Below are 15,702 nucleotides of genomic sequence, written 5' to 3'. Positions count from 1 at the left end.
CATGGGGGGGTGAGAGATGCACATGGGGGGGATGAGAGATGCACATGGGGGGGATGGGAGATGCACGGGGGGGTGGGAGATGCACGGGGGGGTGAGCTGCACATGGGGGGGGCGAGAGATGCACATGGGGGGGTTATGTTTACATAACTTTGTTGCCTTATGAAGCGCAGGGGGGGGCCCCCAAAAATTTCTTGCACAGGGGCCCACTACAGTCTGTGTCCGCCCCTGGTACACACCATGCTACAGAAAGAAGACTGAAGAACGGGACGCAGCCGCCGAATACAGGAGACACAGGGGCTTGTGTAACAGTAAAAAACAGGAAAGATGTTCAACAAGTGGCCGGGGGGCTCCAGGACCAAACCAGGAGGGAGGCCTCAGTCATCAGTGGCCAATATTCCCATGAAGTGGCCACATTTACCAACAGCTCTGCAGCCACTCGTTTACCTTTGTCCAACACCTCCGTCGCTCCTTGCAGTTATTAGGCCACCACTGAAATTCTTTTCTGACTACACACAGACACGTACATAGAAACCGTGCATGCCACCATCACCAGACACAACCAGAGTCCTGGTCCAGACCAGTGGCCTTTCCAATTCAAGTCTACTTGGGTTTAAACAAGGGTCCTGTCTCTAAGAGAACCATGTGCTTGCCACTTGGAACAGCAGTAATACAGTAACACCAGGATAATATTCTTCGGGCACAGAGATGCACAGACAGTGAACCCTCTTAAAAAGAAGAATTGGACTGGCATTCCCTAAGCAATAAGTACCCACACAATTGGAGGGACAGATTGCTAGCCCTTGCTGCACCATGGTGTATGCCCAGTGGTGGCCACTCTTAGTCTAAGTTGGCTCTTCAGATTGCATGGTGATAAAGAACCTGAGGGCCATATACCTTCAAGAAAAAGATCTCATAAGGACACGTCGCCTTGAATTGTGAAGAACACAATAATGTTTTCCATACAATTCTATTGTGTTCTATTCAGGATATATTAAAAAAAAGTCTGGTCCTTAGAAGTTATAAAATGAGGTCAATACAACCTCAGGTGAACAACACATCACAAATTACACCAGGTCATCGAATATTTACCAAAAAATAGACTTAAATGCAGAAACAGGGTGTGAAAAATTAAAGGGGTTGTCCAATGAAAACAAGCTCCAATCTACAGGAACCTTCATCCCCTTTAGATTGGAACGGTGGTCCGCATGCTAAAATGCTGCTCCATTCATTCTATATGAGGCGGCCATGAAGTGCGCCCGACTTTTTTGGACCGATGAGACAGATTGGCCTTACAGAGAAGGGTCCTTGGATTGGAGGCTGAGTTACGGACCCCAAAGCAGCACTGAATATGATGTAGTAGTGGGAGTCACGACTGCAAGGGTTCAAGGGCGCCAGTAGTGAAAGACATAGTGCGCGAAACCGAAGAACAAGTAAGCAGACCTGCTGATCAGCACTGCAGTGCTGAGGCCGAGTTATGGTGAAATAGGGAGCGACAGTGCGCCTCACCAGTCCTGGAGTGTATTACACAGAAAGGATACTGTGCGGAAAATGCTTCATACTGTAAAGGAAACGTCCAGAACACTTTGTGCCCGATATCCCTTGTATGCCGGGACGTTGCTAGGGTCCTAAAAGATCAGGGGCCAAAGCCCCAAAGTAGGTGTTTCCCCATACAACCTCCCCGCCACTTAAAAGAGGACCTATACATATATAATTACAGTACACCATTGCCCTCTACCATCAACACTACACAGTGAGTACATAGTATTATGATATGACCATTGCCTCTACATAAAAAACACACCGTACAAAGACCATCTGACTTCTCACATTTCCAGCACCGTCCCCATCTATTCCCACCCTGCACAACCTCCCCATGCTGCCTGCTCTTCCGATGTGGAATAGGAACCTCAATACTTCAAAAATTATGTCATTACTATGATTACACTCCACCAATTAATGCTACAAAGACTGTGTGCCAGATAGAGGGGACCTATAAAAATAATAGCGTCCCATAGAAAGTAGTAAAGACCCCACTGTGCTACCTAGTAAGTAATAATGCCAGATATGCTCTTATGAAAGTTTCAATATCTGAAGTGTTCCCTCCAAGCAACAAATACCGTTGAGTATCCCCTTTAAGTAATAATGCCCCCTTAAAGCCACAATCAAACTACACCCAACTACAAAGTACTTCTTCAAGTCTATGGACGATGATTTTGGGGTGGTGAAAGAAGAAATTTCTGATGATGCACCCATTTAAAAGAAATAATGTCCTGAGTGCCCCCATAGCACCCTGTATATTGTATGATAGTCCCACAGCTCCCTACACACTGTATGATGGTCCCCACAGCTCCCTATGCACTGTATGATTGTCCCCACAGATCCCTATACACTGCATGATGGTCCCCACAGCTCCCTAGACACTGTATGGATGGTCCCCACAGCTCCCTATGCACTGTATGATGGTCCCCACAGATCCCTATACACTGCATGATGGTCCCCACAGCTCCCAAGACACTGTATGATGGTCCACACAGCTCCCTACGCACTGTATGATGATCCCCACAGCTCCCTACACCCTGTATGATGGTCCCCACAGTGCCCTATGCATTGTATGATGGTCTTCACAGCTCCCTATGCATTGTATGATGGTCTCCACAGCTCCCTATGCATTGTATGATGGTCCCCGCAGCTCCTTATGCACTGAATGATGGTCCCCACGGCTCCTTATACACAGTATGATGGTCCCCGCAGCTCCCTACGCTCGGTATGATGGTCCCCACAGCTCCCTATGCACTGCATATGGTCCCCACAGCTCCCTATGCCCTGTATGATGGTCCCCACATCTCCCTATGCACTGCATAATGGTCCCCACAGCTCCCTATGCACTGCATAATGGTCCCCACAGCTCCCTATGCCCTGTATGATGGTCCCCACATCTCCCTATGCATTGTATGATGGTCCCCGCAGCTTCTTATGCACTGAATGATGGTCCCCACGGCTCCTTATACACAGTATGATGGTCCCCACGGCTCCTTATGTACTGTATGATGGTCCCCGCAGCTCCCTACGCTCGGTATGATGGTCCCCACAGCTCCCTATGCACTGAATAATGGTCCCCACAGCTCCCTATGCCCTGTATGATGGTCCCCACATCTCCCTATGCACTGTATGATGGTCCCCACAGCTCCTTAGGCACTGTATGATGGTCTCCACAGCTCCCTATGCGTTGTCTGATGGTCCCCACAGCTCTCTACGCACTGTATGATGGTCCCCGCAGCTCCTTTTGCACTGTTTGATGGTCCCCACGGCTCCTTATACACTGTATTATGGTCCCCACGGCTCCTTATACACTGTATGATGGTCCCCACAGCTCCTTATGTACTGTATGATAGTCCCCACAGCTCCCTACACTCTGTATGATGGTCCCCACAACTCCCTATGCACTGCATAATGGTCCCCACAGCTCCCTATGCCCTGTATGATGGTCCACACAGCTCCCAATGCACTGCATAATGGTCCCCACAGCTCCCTATGCACTGCATAATGGTCCCCACAGCTCCCTATGCACTGCATAATGGCCCCCACATCTCCCTATGCACTGTATAATGGTCCCCACAGCTCCCTATGCACTGCATAATGGTCCCCACAGCTCCCTATGCATTGTATGATGGTCTCCACATAATGGCCCCCACAGCTCCCAATGCACTGCATAATGGTCCCCACAGCTCCCTACGCACTGCATAATGGTCCCCACAGCTCCCTACGCACTGCATAATGGTCCCCACAGCTCCCTACGTACTGCATAATGGTCCCCACAGCTCCCTATGCACTGCATAATGGTCCCCACAGCTCCCTACATACTGCATAATGGTCCCCACAGCTCCCTACGCACTGCATAATGGTCCCCACAGCTCCCTATGCCCTCTATGCTGGTCCCCACATCTCCCTATGCACTGCATAATGGTCCCCACAGCTCTCTATGCACTGCATAATGGTCCCCACATCTCCCTATGCACTGTATAATGGTCCCCACAGCTCCCTATGCACTGCATAATGGTCCCCACAGCTCCCTATGCATTGTATGATGGTCTCCACATCTCCCTATGCACTATATGATGGTCCCCACAGCTCCCTATGCACTGCATAATGGTCCCCACAGCTCCCTATGCATTGTATGATGGTCTCCACAGCTCCCTATGCACTGTATGATGGTCCCCACAGCTCCCTATGCGCTGTATGATGGTTTCTACAGCTCCCTATGCATTGTCTGATGGTCCCCACAGCTCCCTATGCACTGTATGATGGTCTCTACAACTCCTTATAACTGGCATGATGGTCCCTACAACTCCCTATATCCTGTATAATGGCCCTCACAGCCCCATATATACAGTACTGTATGATGGCCCCTACAGCTCCCTTTATACTGTATGATGGCCCCCGCAGCCCAATATATACTGTATGATGGCCCCCACACCCACTTGTACACTATATTATGGCCCCTACAGCTCCCTTTATACTGTATGATGGCCCCACAGCCCCTTATAAACTGTATTCTGGCACCCACTCCCCATTTTATATAATATGATGGCCCCACTGCCCCTTATATATAGCATGATGACTCCCATAGCCCCTTATAGTATGATGGCACACACACCTCTTATACAGTTAGGTCCATATATATTTGGACAGAGACAACATTTTTCTAATTTTGGTTCTAGACATTACCACAATGAATTTTAAACAAAACAATTCAGATGCATTTGAAGTTCAGACTTTCAGCTTTCATTTGAGGGTATCCACATTAAAATTGGATGAAGGGTTTAGGAGTTTCAGCTCCTAAATAAAGAAATATTTGTCTGTGTCACAGAAGAGCCGATCTCACAACTTTCCAGCCTTTACTTTGTTTTTCTAATTTTCCTCCTACTGAAGTCCTAGATCCCTCTTTCATTGCCCCCATGAAGTATGATGCCAATAAAAGTGCCCCCCAAACACAGTATGATACCCCCATGGTGCATTCCTCCACATTAGCCTCTACATGAACAGTATAATGACCTTATTGTACCCCACTTCAACTCCCAAGGCAAAGTATGGTGACCCTAACACAGTATGATTCCCCCAACTGTGACTCCGCACAGCCCTCCATACAGTATAATGAGCCTACATACAGTATAATGGCCCACACTAGCCCTCCAAACAGTATAATGGCCCCACACAGCCCTCCAAACAGTATGATGGACCCCACACAAACCTTCACACCGTATAATTGCTTTCATACAGTATAACGGCCCCCCACATAGCCCTCAAAATATCATAATGGCCCCACATAGACTTCCATATAGTATAATATGCCACCCATAATCCTCCATATAGTATAATGCACCCTCCAAAATCCTCCATATAGTATAATGCACCCCCCCATAATCCTCCATATAGTATAATGAACTTCCCATGGTCCTCGATAGAATATAATGCACTCCCCATAGTCCTCCATACAGTATATTTCACACCCCAAAGGGTAAAACGCAGCCTCCATATAGTATAATGTACCACACAGTCCTGCCGTGTTATGGGCACCACGTACTCACTGATTTTAAAATACCGTATGTTTTAAATAAGACGACCCGAGTATAAGCCGAGGCCCCTAATTTTACCACAAAAAAACTGGGAAAACATATTGAGTTGCGTATAAGCCTAGGGCGGGAAATGCAGCAGCTACTGGAAAATTTCACCATCCTGGTTTTTATGGTCCCTCATCACCAATCCTGGTATGTATGGCACCCCTCATCCCCCAATCCTGGTACATATGGCACCCCTCATCCCCCAATCCTGGTATACATGGCCCCCCCTCATCCCCCAATCCTGGAATGCATGGCCACCCCTCATCCACCAATCCTGGTATGCATAGCACCCCTCATCCCCCAATCCTGGCATGCATGGCCCCCCCTCATCCCCCAATCCTGGTATGCATGGTCTCTTCATTCCCCAATCCTAATATGAATGGTCTCCTCATCCCCCAATCCTGGTATGTATGGCCTCTTCATCCTCCAATTCTAGTATGCATGGCCTCTTCATCCCCCATTCCTGGTATATATGGCCCACCTCATCCCCAATCCTGGTATGCATGGCACCCCTCATCCCCCAATCTTGGTATGCGTGCCCCCCCTCATCCCCCAATCCTGGTATGCGTGCCCCCCCCCCTCATCCCCCAATCCTGGTATGCGTGGCCCCCTCATCCCCCAATCCTGGTATGCCTGGCCCCCTCATCCCCCAATACTGGTATGTATGGCCTCCTCATCCCCCAATATTGGTATCTGTGGCCTCCTCATCCCCCAATCCTGGTATGTGTGGCCTCCTCATCCCCCAATCCTGGTATGTGTGGCCTCCTCATCCCCCAATCCTGGTATGTGTGGCCTCCTCATCCCCCAATCCTAGAATGTGTGGCCTTCTCATCCCCCAATCCTGGTATGCATGGCCCCCTCATCCCTCAATCCTGGTATGTGGGGCCTCCTCACAATGCCAATCCTGGTATGTGTGGCCCCCTCAACCCCCAATCCTCGTATGCATGGCCCACTCATCCTCCAATCCTGGTATGTGGGGCCTCCTCACCCCCCAATCCTGGTATGTGTGGCCCCATCACTGCACACTGTCTGTCATCACTGTATTCCTGTGACAGCCAGCCTGTTGCAAGTGTTCATAGGAGACCGTGATTTCTGCTATATATAGCAATGCTGTATATAGCACAAGCAATCAGATTGCAGGTTCAAGCCCTCTAAAGAGACTAACAAATACAGTGAAAAGTAAAAAAAATGAAAAAAGTATAAATGTTCAAATCATCCCAGTTTTCCCCCCATTAAAAATTAAGAAATATAAAACATTTAAAAAATACACATATTTGGTATCGCTGCGTTTGTAAAAGTCAGATCCATCAAAATATAAAATAAATTAATCCATTTAGTAAACTGCGTAACTAGAACATTAAATAAAATGCCAGAATTACAGATTTTCAGTCGTTGCAACAAGAAAAAAATATATAATAACAGACAATCAAAACATTGTATATACCCCAAAATGATATCAATATAACCATCAGTTTGTGGTGCAAAAAACTAGCCCTCACGCAGCCCCATTCCCGAAACATGAAAACCCCACGGCTTTCAGATCTCGGAAAGTGGCGACACAAGCAAATTATTTTTCATCACTTAAATATAAATCCTATAAATCGTCACTTAAGTAGAACAGATGAAGCTTTACTACCTCCTGCTCCAGCTCCAGCACTTCACCGCTGCCGCTGATCTTTAGTCACTGGCTTCAAGGGTGACATCATGACTTCAGCTCTGCAGCCAATCACTTGGCTCAGTGGCCACGCTGACAGAGCTTCTAAACTCAGTGATTGGCTGCAGCAATGATCTGTGCTGAAGTTGAGCCATCACCGCTGCAGCCTGTCACAATAGAGCACAGGAAGCACTGAAGATCCAGAGCTGGAGCAGCAGGAGAAAGTAAAGCTCTGTGTGTTTTCTCTACCACTGGGAACCTCCTATATATTACATAAAAACATTCCTGAAAACCCCTTTAATCTGACTTTATAGAAAAAGTCTATATCCGGCTACTGTCCTCCCCTCATGAATCACAAAATATGCCAAGTGTGAACAACTCCTGTCCCCAAATGAGGACTTGCAGGCGATCAGTTGATAGTCGGGGGTCCGGCAGTGAACACCCTCAGCAATCAGCTGTGTTTTGCTGGACGTAGCGGCCTCTCCAGGACACATGTGGTATTACATGGTGCGCTTTCAAAATAATATGTAATATGTAATACATGATATCTTGAAGTCTTCCAGAAGAAGATATTGGCAGACAGGTAATGACTTATTACCTACCAGCCATTGTCTCCTTTATCACTCGCTAGTTCTTATACACATTTGGATGATTTCACATCTTCGTTGGAAGCCGTATTAGGAACCTCCATCGCAGATTTTATCATACAGGACGAGTTCTCAGCCAACAGCTATTTGGCCATTGTTCACATGATGTAAGCCTATGTTATATACAGCAATATGCAGCAGGATACACAAGATCCAGGGAAATATCCAATCGCCAAAAATGGGGTCAGGAATGGTATGTGTGGCCTTCTCATCCCCCAATCCTGGTATGTGTGGCCCCCTCATCCCCCAATACTGGTATGCATGGCTCCCTCATCCCCCAATCCTGGTATGTATGGCCTCCTCACCCCCCAATTCTGGTATGTGTGGCCCCATCACTGCACACACAAAAAATAAACACTTATACTCCCCTTCCTTCCTCACCTCTGCTCCAGAGCTGCTGTGTTCTGTCTGCCAGCAGCTCATGTTGGTATCTGAGCAGCGCGCGCTCTTAGTTGTCGAGGTGAGCTGCTGCTGCTGCCGGCATATTCACTCCTCTCCACGCCGGGACTATGAGCGTTGACAAGCGTGAATATGCATTCTCTTTAGTAGAGGGCACTGTAAGCAGCAGCCACGGCTCAGCGCTCCTCCGTGCCCGCTACTAAAGAGAATGAATATTCCCTCTTCTCCACGCCCATGGAAGTGGAGAAGAGGGAATATTCATGTCCCTTTAGCAGCGGGCACACGTGGTAGCTACAGCAGCCGCTACTGCGTGTGCCCGCTCCTCCGCCGCAACCTCCCACCCCCCCAGTACTCACCTATCCTCCTCGCTCCCCCGAGGCTCACGGGCCCCATAGCAGTGGTACGCCACTGATTATGGCTTACAGCCAATGAAATCACAAAAGTCATTATCTCAGTAAATTAGAATACTTTATAACATCAGCTTGAAAAATGTTTTTAAAATCCGAAATGTTGGCCTACTGAAATGTATGTTCAGTAAATGCCCTCAATACTTGGATGGGCTCCTTTTGCATCAATTACTGCATCAATACGGCGTGGCATGGAGGCGATCAGCCTGTGGCACTGCTGAAGTTATGGAAGCCCAGGTGGCTTTGATAGTAGCCTTCAGCTCGTCTGCTTTGTTGGGTTTGGTGTCTCTTATATTCCTCTTGACAATACCCCATAGATTCTCTATAATAGATTCTCTATGGGGTTAAGGTCATGTGAGTTTGCTGACCAATTAAGCACAGTGATACTGTTGTGTGTAAACCAGGTATTGGTACTTTTGGCAGTGTGGACAGGTGCCAAGTCCTGTTGGAGAATGAAATTTCCATCTCCAAAAACCTTGTCGGCAGAGGGAAGCATGAAGTGCTGTAAAATTTCCTGGTAGACGGCTGCGCTGACTTTGGTCTTGATAAAACACAGTGGACCTCCACCAGCAGATGACATGGCTCCCCAAACCATCACTGATTGTGGAAACTTCACCCTAGACCTCAAGCAGCTTCGATTGTGGCCTCTTCACTCTTCCTCCAGACTCTGGGACCTTGATTTCCAAAGGAAAATTGGAACTCTGGGACCTTGTGGATGGTGTCAATGACTGCCTTCTAGGCATTTGTCAAGTCAGCAGTCTTCCCCTTGATTGTGGAGCCTACTGAAACAGACTATGGGACATTTTTAAACACTTAGGAAGCCGTTGCAGGTGTTTTTTGTTAATTATTCTAATTTACTGAGATAATGACTTTTGTGTTTTCATTGGCTGTAAGCCATAATCATCAACATTAACAGAAATAAACACTTGAAATAGATCTCTCTGTTTGTAATGACTCTATATAATATATGAGTTTCACTTTTTGTATTGAAGAACTGAAATAAATTAACTTTTTGATGATATTCTAATTTAGTGAGATGCACCTGCATATGATAACTGTTGCCCCCAGTGGAATATATGCGGTGTCTATTTTGGGATATTTTAGTATACCCATGATGATACTATAGACAGCCATTATACCTGGAATGGCCCCTTCCTTGCGTACCTTGCTTTTTTTTTGCTTACACGTCTAACAATCACATATGTGTTGTGTCCCTTCCCCCATCATCCTATTTTTCTCTTGCTGAATAAATATTATAGATTTTATACTCCCTGGACTCCTTTGATGGTCTTTTACCCTGCGGGGTTTTCTTTCATATACAGTACAGACCAAAAGTTTGGACACACCTTCTCATTTAAAGATTTTTCTGTATTTTCATGACTATGAAAATTGTACATTCACACTGAAGGCATCAAAACTATGAATTAACACATGTGGAATTATATACTTAAGAAAAAAGTGTGAAACAACTGAAAATATGTCTTATATTCCAGGTTCTTCAAAGTAGCCACCTTTTGCTTTGATGACTGCTTTGCACACTCTTGGCATTTTCTTGATGAGCTTCAAGAGGTAGTCACTGGAAATGGTTTTCACTTCACAGGTGTGCCCTGTCAGGTTTAATAAGTGGGATTTCTTGCCTTATAAATGGGGTTGGGACCATCAGTTGTGTTGTGCAGAAGTCTGGTGGATACACAGCTGATAGTCCTACTGAAAAGACTGTTAGAATTTGTATTATGGCAAGAAAAAAGCAGCTAAGTAAAGAAAAATGAGTGGCCATCATTACTTTAAGAAATGAAGGTCAGTCAGTCCGAAAAATTGGGCAAACTTTGAAAGTGTCCCCAAGTGCAGTTGCAAAAACCATCAAGCGCTACAAAGAAACTGGCTCACATGAGGACCGCCCCAGGAAAGGAAGACCAAGAGTCACCTCTGCTTCTGAGGATAAGTTTATCTGAGTCACCAGTCTCAGAAATCGCAGGTTAACAGCAGCTCAGATTAGAGACCAGGTCAATGCCACACAGAGTTCTAGCAGCAGACACATCTCTTCAACAACTGTTAAGAGGAGACTTTGTGCAGCAGGCCTTCATGGTAAAATAGCTGCTAGGAAACCACTGCTAAGGACAGGCAACAAGCAGAAGAGACTTGTTTGGGCTAAAGAACACAAGGAATGGACATTAGACCAGAGGAAATCTGTGCTTTGCTCTGATGAGTCCAAATTTGAGATCTTTGGTTCCCACCACCGTGTCTTTGTGCGACGCAGAAAAGGTGAATGGATGGACTCTACATGCCTGGTTCCCACCGTGAAGCATGGAGGAGGAGGTGTTATGGTGTGGGGGTGCTTTGCTGGTGACACTGTTGGGGATTCATTCAAAATTGAAGGCATACTGAACCAGCATGGCTACGACAGCATCTTGCAGCGGCATGCTATTCCATCCGGTTTGCGTTTAGTTGGACCATCATTTCTTTTTCAACAGGACAATGACCCTAAACACACCTCCAGGCTGTGTAAGGGCTATTTGACCGAGGAGGAGAGTGATGGGGTGCTACGCCAGATGACCTGGCCTCCAAAGTCACCAGACCTGAACCCAATCGAGATGGTTTGGGGTGAGCTGGACCGCAGAGTGAAGGCAAAAGGGCCAACAAGTGCTAAGCATCTCTGGGAACTCCTTCAAGATTGTTGGAAGACCATTTCCGGTGACTACCTCTTGAAGCTCATCAAGAGAATGCCAAGAGTGTGCAAAGCAGTCATCAAAGCAAAAGGTGGCTACTTTGAAGAACCTAGAATATAAGACATATTTTCAGTTGTTTCACACTTTTTTGTTAAGTATATAATTCCACATGTGTTAATTCATAGTTTTGATATCTTCAGTGTGAATGTACAATTTTCATAGTCATGAAAATACAAAAAAATATTTAAATGAGGTGTGTCCAAACTTTTGGTCTGTACTGTATGTACTCACTGTGTGGTGGTGATGGTAGAGGACATTGTGTAGCAGGATCATTTTGGCCTTGTATAGTAGTAATTTTGGGAATATTGGTCTTTGTATAGTGTATTTTAGATTAGTAACAGTGGTATACTGTAATTATATATGTATAAATCCTCTTTTAAGTGGCAGGGAGGTTATATGGGGAAACATGTACTTTGGGGCTGGGGTCCCTGATCTCTTAGGACCCCAGCAACGCTCCTGCACTGGGGAAAAGCAGGGTCTGGAGGCCACTTTAATATGATCATTTTATGGATATGACGCCAAAGAAACTAATGAAGTGCTTTGCAAAGTGCCAGAATTTTCACAATTCTGAAAATAAATTGTAAGTTTAGTTCCACTATAAGTGATGTTAATTCTGTTATGAGAGCTAACCTTCTGAGACAATTTATCAATGCGGTGTGTGAATTGTCACATTAAGCTTTGCTACATCTATACATAGTGAAGTTCAGGATCAAAATGCTGCAGGTCCCATCTCTTCTACAGAACAATCCCATGGAAATAAAGCTGATCATTTTATCAGATGGGATCATTAGAACTTACCTGGTTGGATCTTTTGTTTCTGGTGGTTTCTTTCCCAGGTCGTCATTAAGGCCCTTTACAATAAGCTCCAAAAACTCATCGGACTTTCTGAATCTTTCAAGCGTTTTCTCAATCACAGAAAGGACAGAAAGGCCGCGCTTATCCTGGCAGAAGAGAATCAGAGATATATTGTTCTACATCTTCCAGATGTTTGGATTTATTTACAGACTAATGATTAATCTCGCAAGAAGAATGATAATATTATAACAGATCAAAATTTTGGGGTAAAATTATTCAATTTTAAAAATATATATAGCAATTACATTATTCTGACAAGACCAATTTTTTATTTTTTTCCTCACGCTTTTCCCAAAAAAACTATAACTTTGTTTTTTCATTCACATAGACGGAGGGCTTGTGTTTTGTGGGACTAGTTGTTGTTTGGAATGACAACATTCAATTTACCACATAAAGTATTGAAAAATGGGGAAAAATCAAAGTAAGGTTATTATTTTTGTTTGTTTGTTTTTTATGAACATTTTAAAAAAATGTGGTTTGTGAGACCATTTTCATCTTGCGAAGACCTAATTTTATAAAATGATCCCATTGATGGAGTTGTCGGCTTTTTCTTGTGGAGAGATCAGTAGTTACAAGTTTCTGATTACATTTTTGGGAGGGAAGTAGAGAGACCCAAAAACCACAACCACAACCACAACCATGGCACTTTACTGTCCTTTACAGCATTGACCCGACGTGTAATAGATTTATATGTTATGAAAGATTGTACTTATGTCAATGCAGCAGAAACAAATATTGTTTTACGCTTTTTCTTTTTTATAGTTGGCCAGAAAACCGCAGAACCTTAAGCAGAAAATGACATGAATGAGAACATCTGCCCGGCTTGTACCGGATCCGGGGGTGTTACGTACAAGGCGAAGCTCCCAGAATAAGGATTAGCTTCATTTTGGTGCAGAGTTTCTAGTAGTTTCTGGTTACTACTGTTACAGGCAGATGCCGTCTGCATAATACAGCCAGCACCGCCTCAACCCCCTCCATGCATGTGGACCCCGGCACAAACACTCAGGTACATCCTTTTATGCTAAGACATTAATAATTCTACAATTATCACACACAACTTATATACAGAAACCCCCCAACCGTCCCCGATCCAATGGGACTGTCCGGCTGTCGCTGGAGGTCGGGGCTATGTCCTGACGAGCTGTGTTCTGTCAGGACAGTCCGTGTAGTACAAGAATGTCTCATGCCGTGCATGCTGCTGTGATCGCTCCTGGAGAGGGGCAGCATCCACTCCGTACGCCTCGTACACGCCCGGCTCCGCTCGGCACGCCTCGTACACGCCCAGCTCCGCTCCATACACCTCGTACACACCCGGCTCCGCTCCGTACACCTCGTACACGCGCGGTTCCGCTCCGTACGCCTCGTACACACGCGGTTCCGCTCCGTACGCCTCGTACACACGCGGCTCCGCTCCGTACGCCTCGTACACACGCGGCTCCGCTCCGTACGCCTCGTACACACGCGGCTCCGCTCCGCACGCCTCGTACACACGCGGCTCCGCTCCGCACGCCTCGTACACACGCGGCTCCGCTCCGTACGCCTCGTACACACGCGGCTCCGCTCCGTACGCCTCGTACACACGCTCGGCTCCGCTCCGTACGCCTCGTACACGCGCGGCTCCGCACCGTACGCCTCGTACACACGCGGCTCCGCTCCGTATGCCTCGTACACACGCGGCTCCGCTCCGTACGCCTCGTACACACGCGCGGCTACGCTCCGTACGCAACGTACACACGCGCGGCTCCGCTCCGTACACCACGTACACACGCACGGCTCCGCTCCGTACGCCACGTACACACGCGCGGCTCCGCTCCGTACGCCACGTACACACGCGCGGCTCCGCTCCGTACGCCTCGTACACGCGCGGCTCCGCTCCGTACGCCTCGTACACGCGTGGCTCCGCTCCGTACGCCTCGTACACGCGCGGCTCCGCTCCGTACGCCTCGTACACGCGCGGCTCCGCTCCGTACGCCTCGTACACGCGCGGCTCCGCTCCGTACGCCTCGTACACGCGCGGCTCCGCACGCCTCGTACACACGCGGCTCCGCTCCGCTACACCTCGTACACACGCGGCTCCGCTCCGTACGCCTCGTACACACGCGGCTCTGCTCCGTACACCTCGTACACACGCGGCTCCGCTCCGTACACCTCGTACACACGCGGCTCCGCTCCGTACACACGCGGCTCCGCTCCGTACGCCTCGTACACACGCGGCTCCGCTCCGTACACCTCGTACACACGCGGCTCTGCTACGTACACCTCGTACACACGCGGCTCTGCTCCGTACACCTCGTACACACGCGGCTCTGCTCCGTACACCTCGTACACACGCGGCTCCGCTCCGTACGCCTCGTACACACGCGGCTCCGCTCCGTACACCTCGTACACACGAGGCTCTGCTCCGTACACCTCGTACACACGCGGCTCTGCTCCGTACACCTCGTACACACGCGGCTCTGCTCCGTACACCTCGTACACACGCGGCTCTGCTCCGTACACCTCGTACACACGCGGCTCTGCTCCGTACACCTCGTACACACGCGGCTCTGCTCCGTACACCTCGTACACACGCGGCTCTGCTCCGTACACCTCGTACACACGCGGCTCTGCTCCGTACACCTCGTACACACGCGGCTCTGCTCCGTACACCTCGTACACACGCGGCTCTGCTCCGTACACCTCGTACACACACGGCTCTGCTCCGTACACCTCGTACACACACGGCTCTGCTCCGTACACCTCGTACACACGGCTCTGCTACATCCACACTGTAAACCCCTCCTGACCCCACACATAAACCTCAGCTCATCCAGCACCATGACAACCAGCACAGCGGAGTCCTGCATCCACTGAGGCCCCTGATCATGTGACCCCTGACTCCTCCCCTCCTGTGACCTCATCACAGCTCCTGTGCGCACAGAGCAGCCATATATGTGGTGGCGGCTCTGCAGGTGGAGGTATGTGGAGACCCCATTACTGGGCGCAGGGGGCATTAACCCCTTCAGCACGGAGACTCTTTTGGGGTCTTGTGTTGCCCCTTTATAAGAATCATAAGGTTTTTGTTCTGTTTCCTGTAATAGATACATACGACCCAACTATGGAGACAGGAAGGGGGGAAACGTATTGTTCTCATAGTACAGGACCCCTTTACTGGCCCCACAGTGTAATGCCCCCATTATGCCCCTTATGCAGGATGTATGATGCCCCACACAGTGTAATGCCCCCATTATGCCCCTTATGCAGGATGTATGATGCCCCCACACAGTGTAATGCCCCCATTATGCCCCTTATACAGTATGTATGATGCCCCCACACAGTGTAATGCCCCCATTATGCCCATTATACAGTATGTGTGATGCCCCCACACAGTGTAATGTCCCCTTTATGCCCCTTATA

General features: G+C 47.9%; 1 protein-coding gene across 1 annotated transcript in view; it reads left to right on the top strand.

Annotated features, from left to right (window-relative positions):
- Positions 1-15,202: 15,202 nt before the first annotated feature.
- The window catches only part of LOC141176147 (uncharacterized), a 169,787-nt gene continuing 169,287 nt past the window's right edge, over positions 15,203-15,702 (top strand). Inside the window, exon 1 of the mRNA XM_073660145.1 lies at positions 15,203-15,263. The gene's annotated coding sequence lies outside the window, so the exon portion shown is untranslated. The remainder of the gene's footprint in view (positions 15,264-15,702) is intronic.

This window comes from Phyllobates terribilis, unplaced genomic scaffold, assembly GCF_046119375.1.
Source record: "Phyllobates terribilis strain yellow unplaced genomic scaffold, ASM4611937v1 Scaffold_17__1_contigs__length_24005725, whole genome shotgun sequence".
NCBI classification, from domain to species: Eukaryota; Metazoa; Chordata; class Amphibia; order Anura; family Dendrobatidae; genus Phyllobates; species Phyllobates terribilis.
The sequence above is the reverse complement of the archived record's forward strand: the minus strand, read 5'-3'. Positions and strand labels throughout refer to the sequence as shown.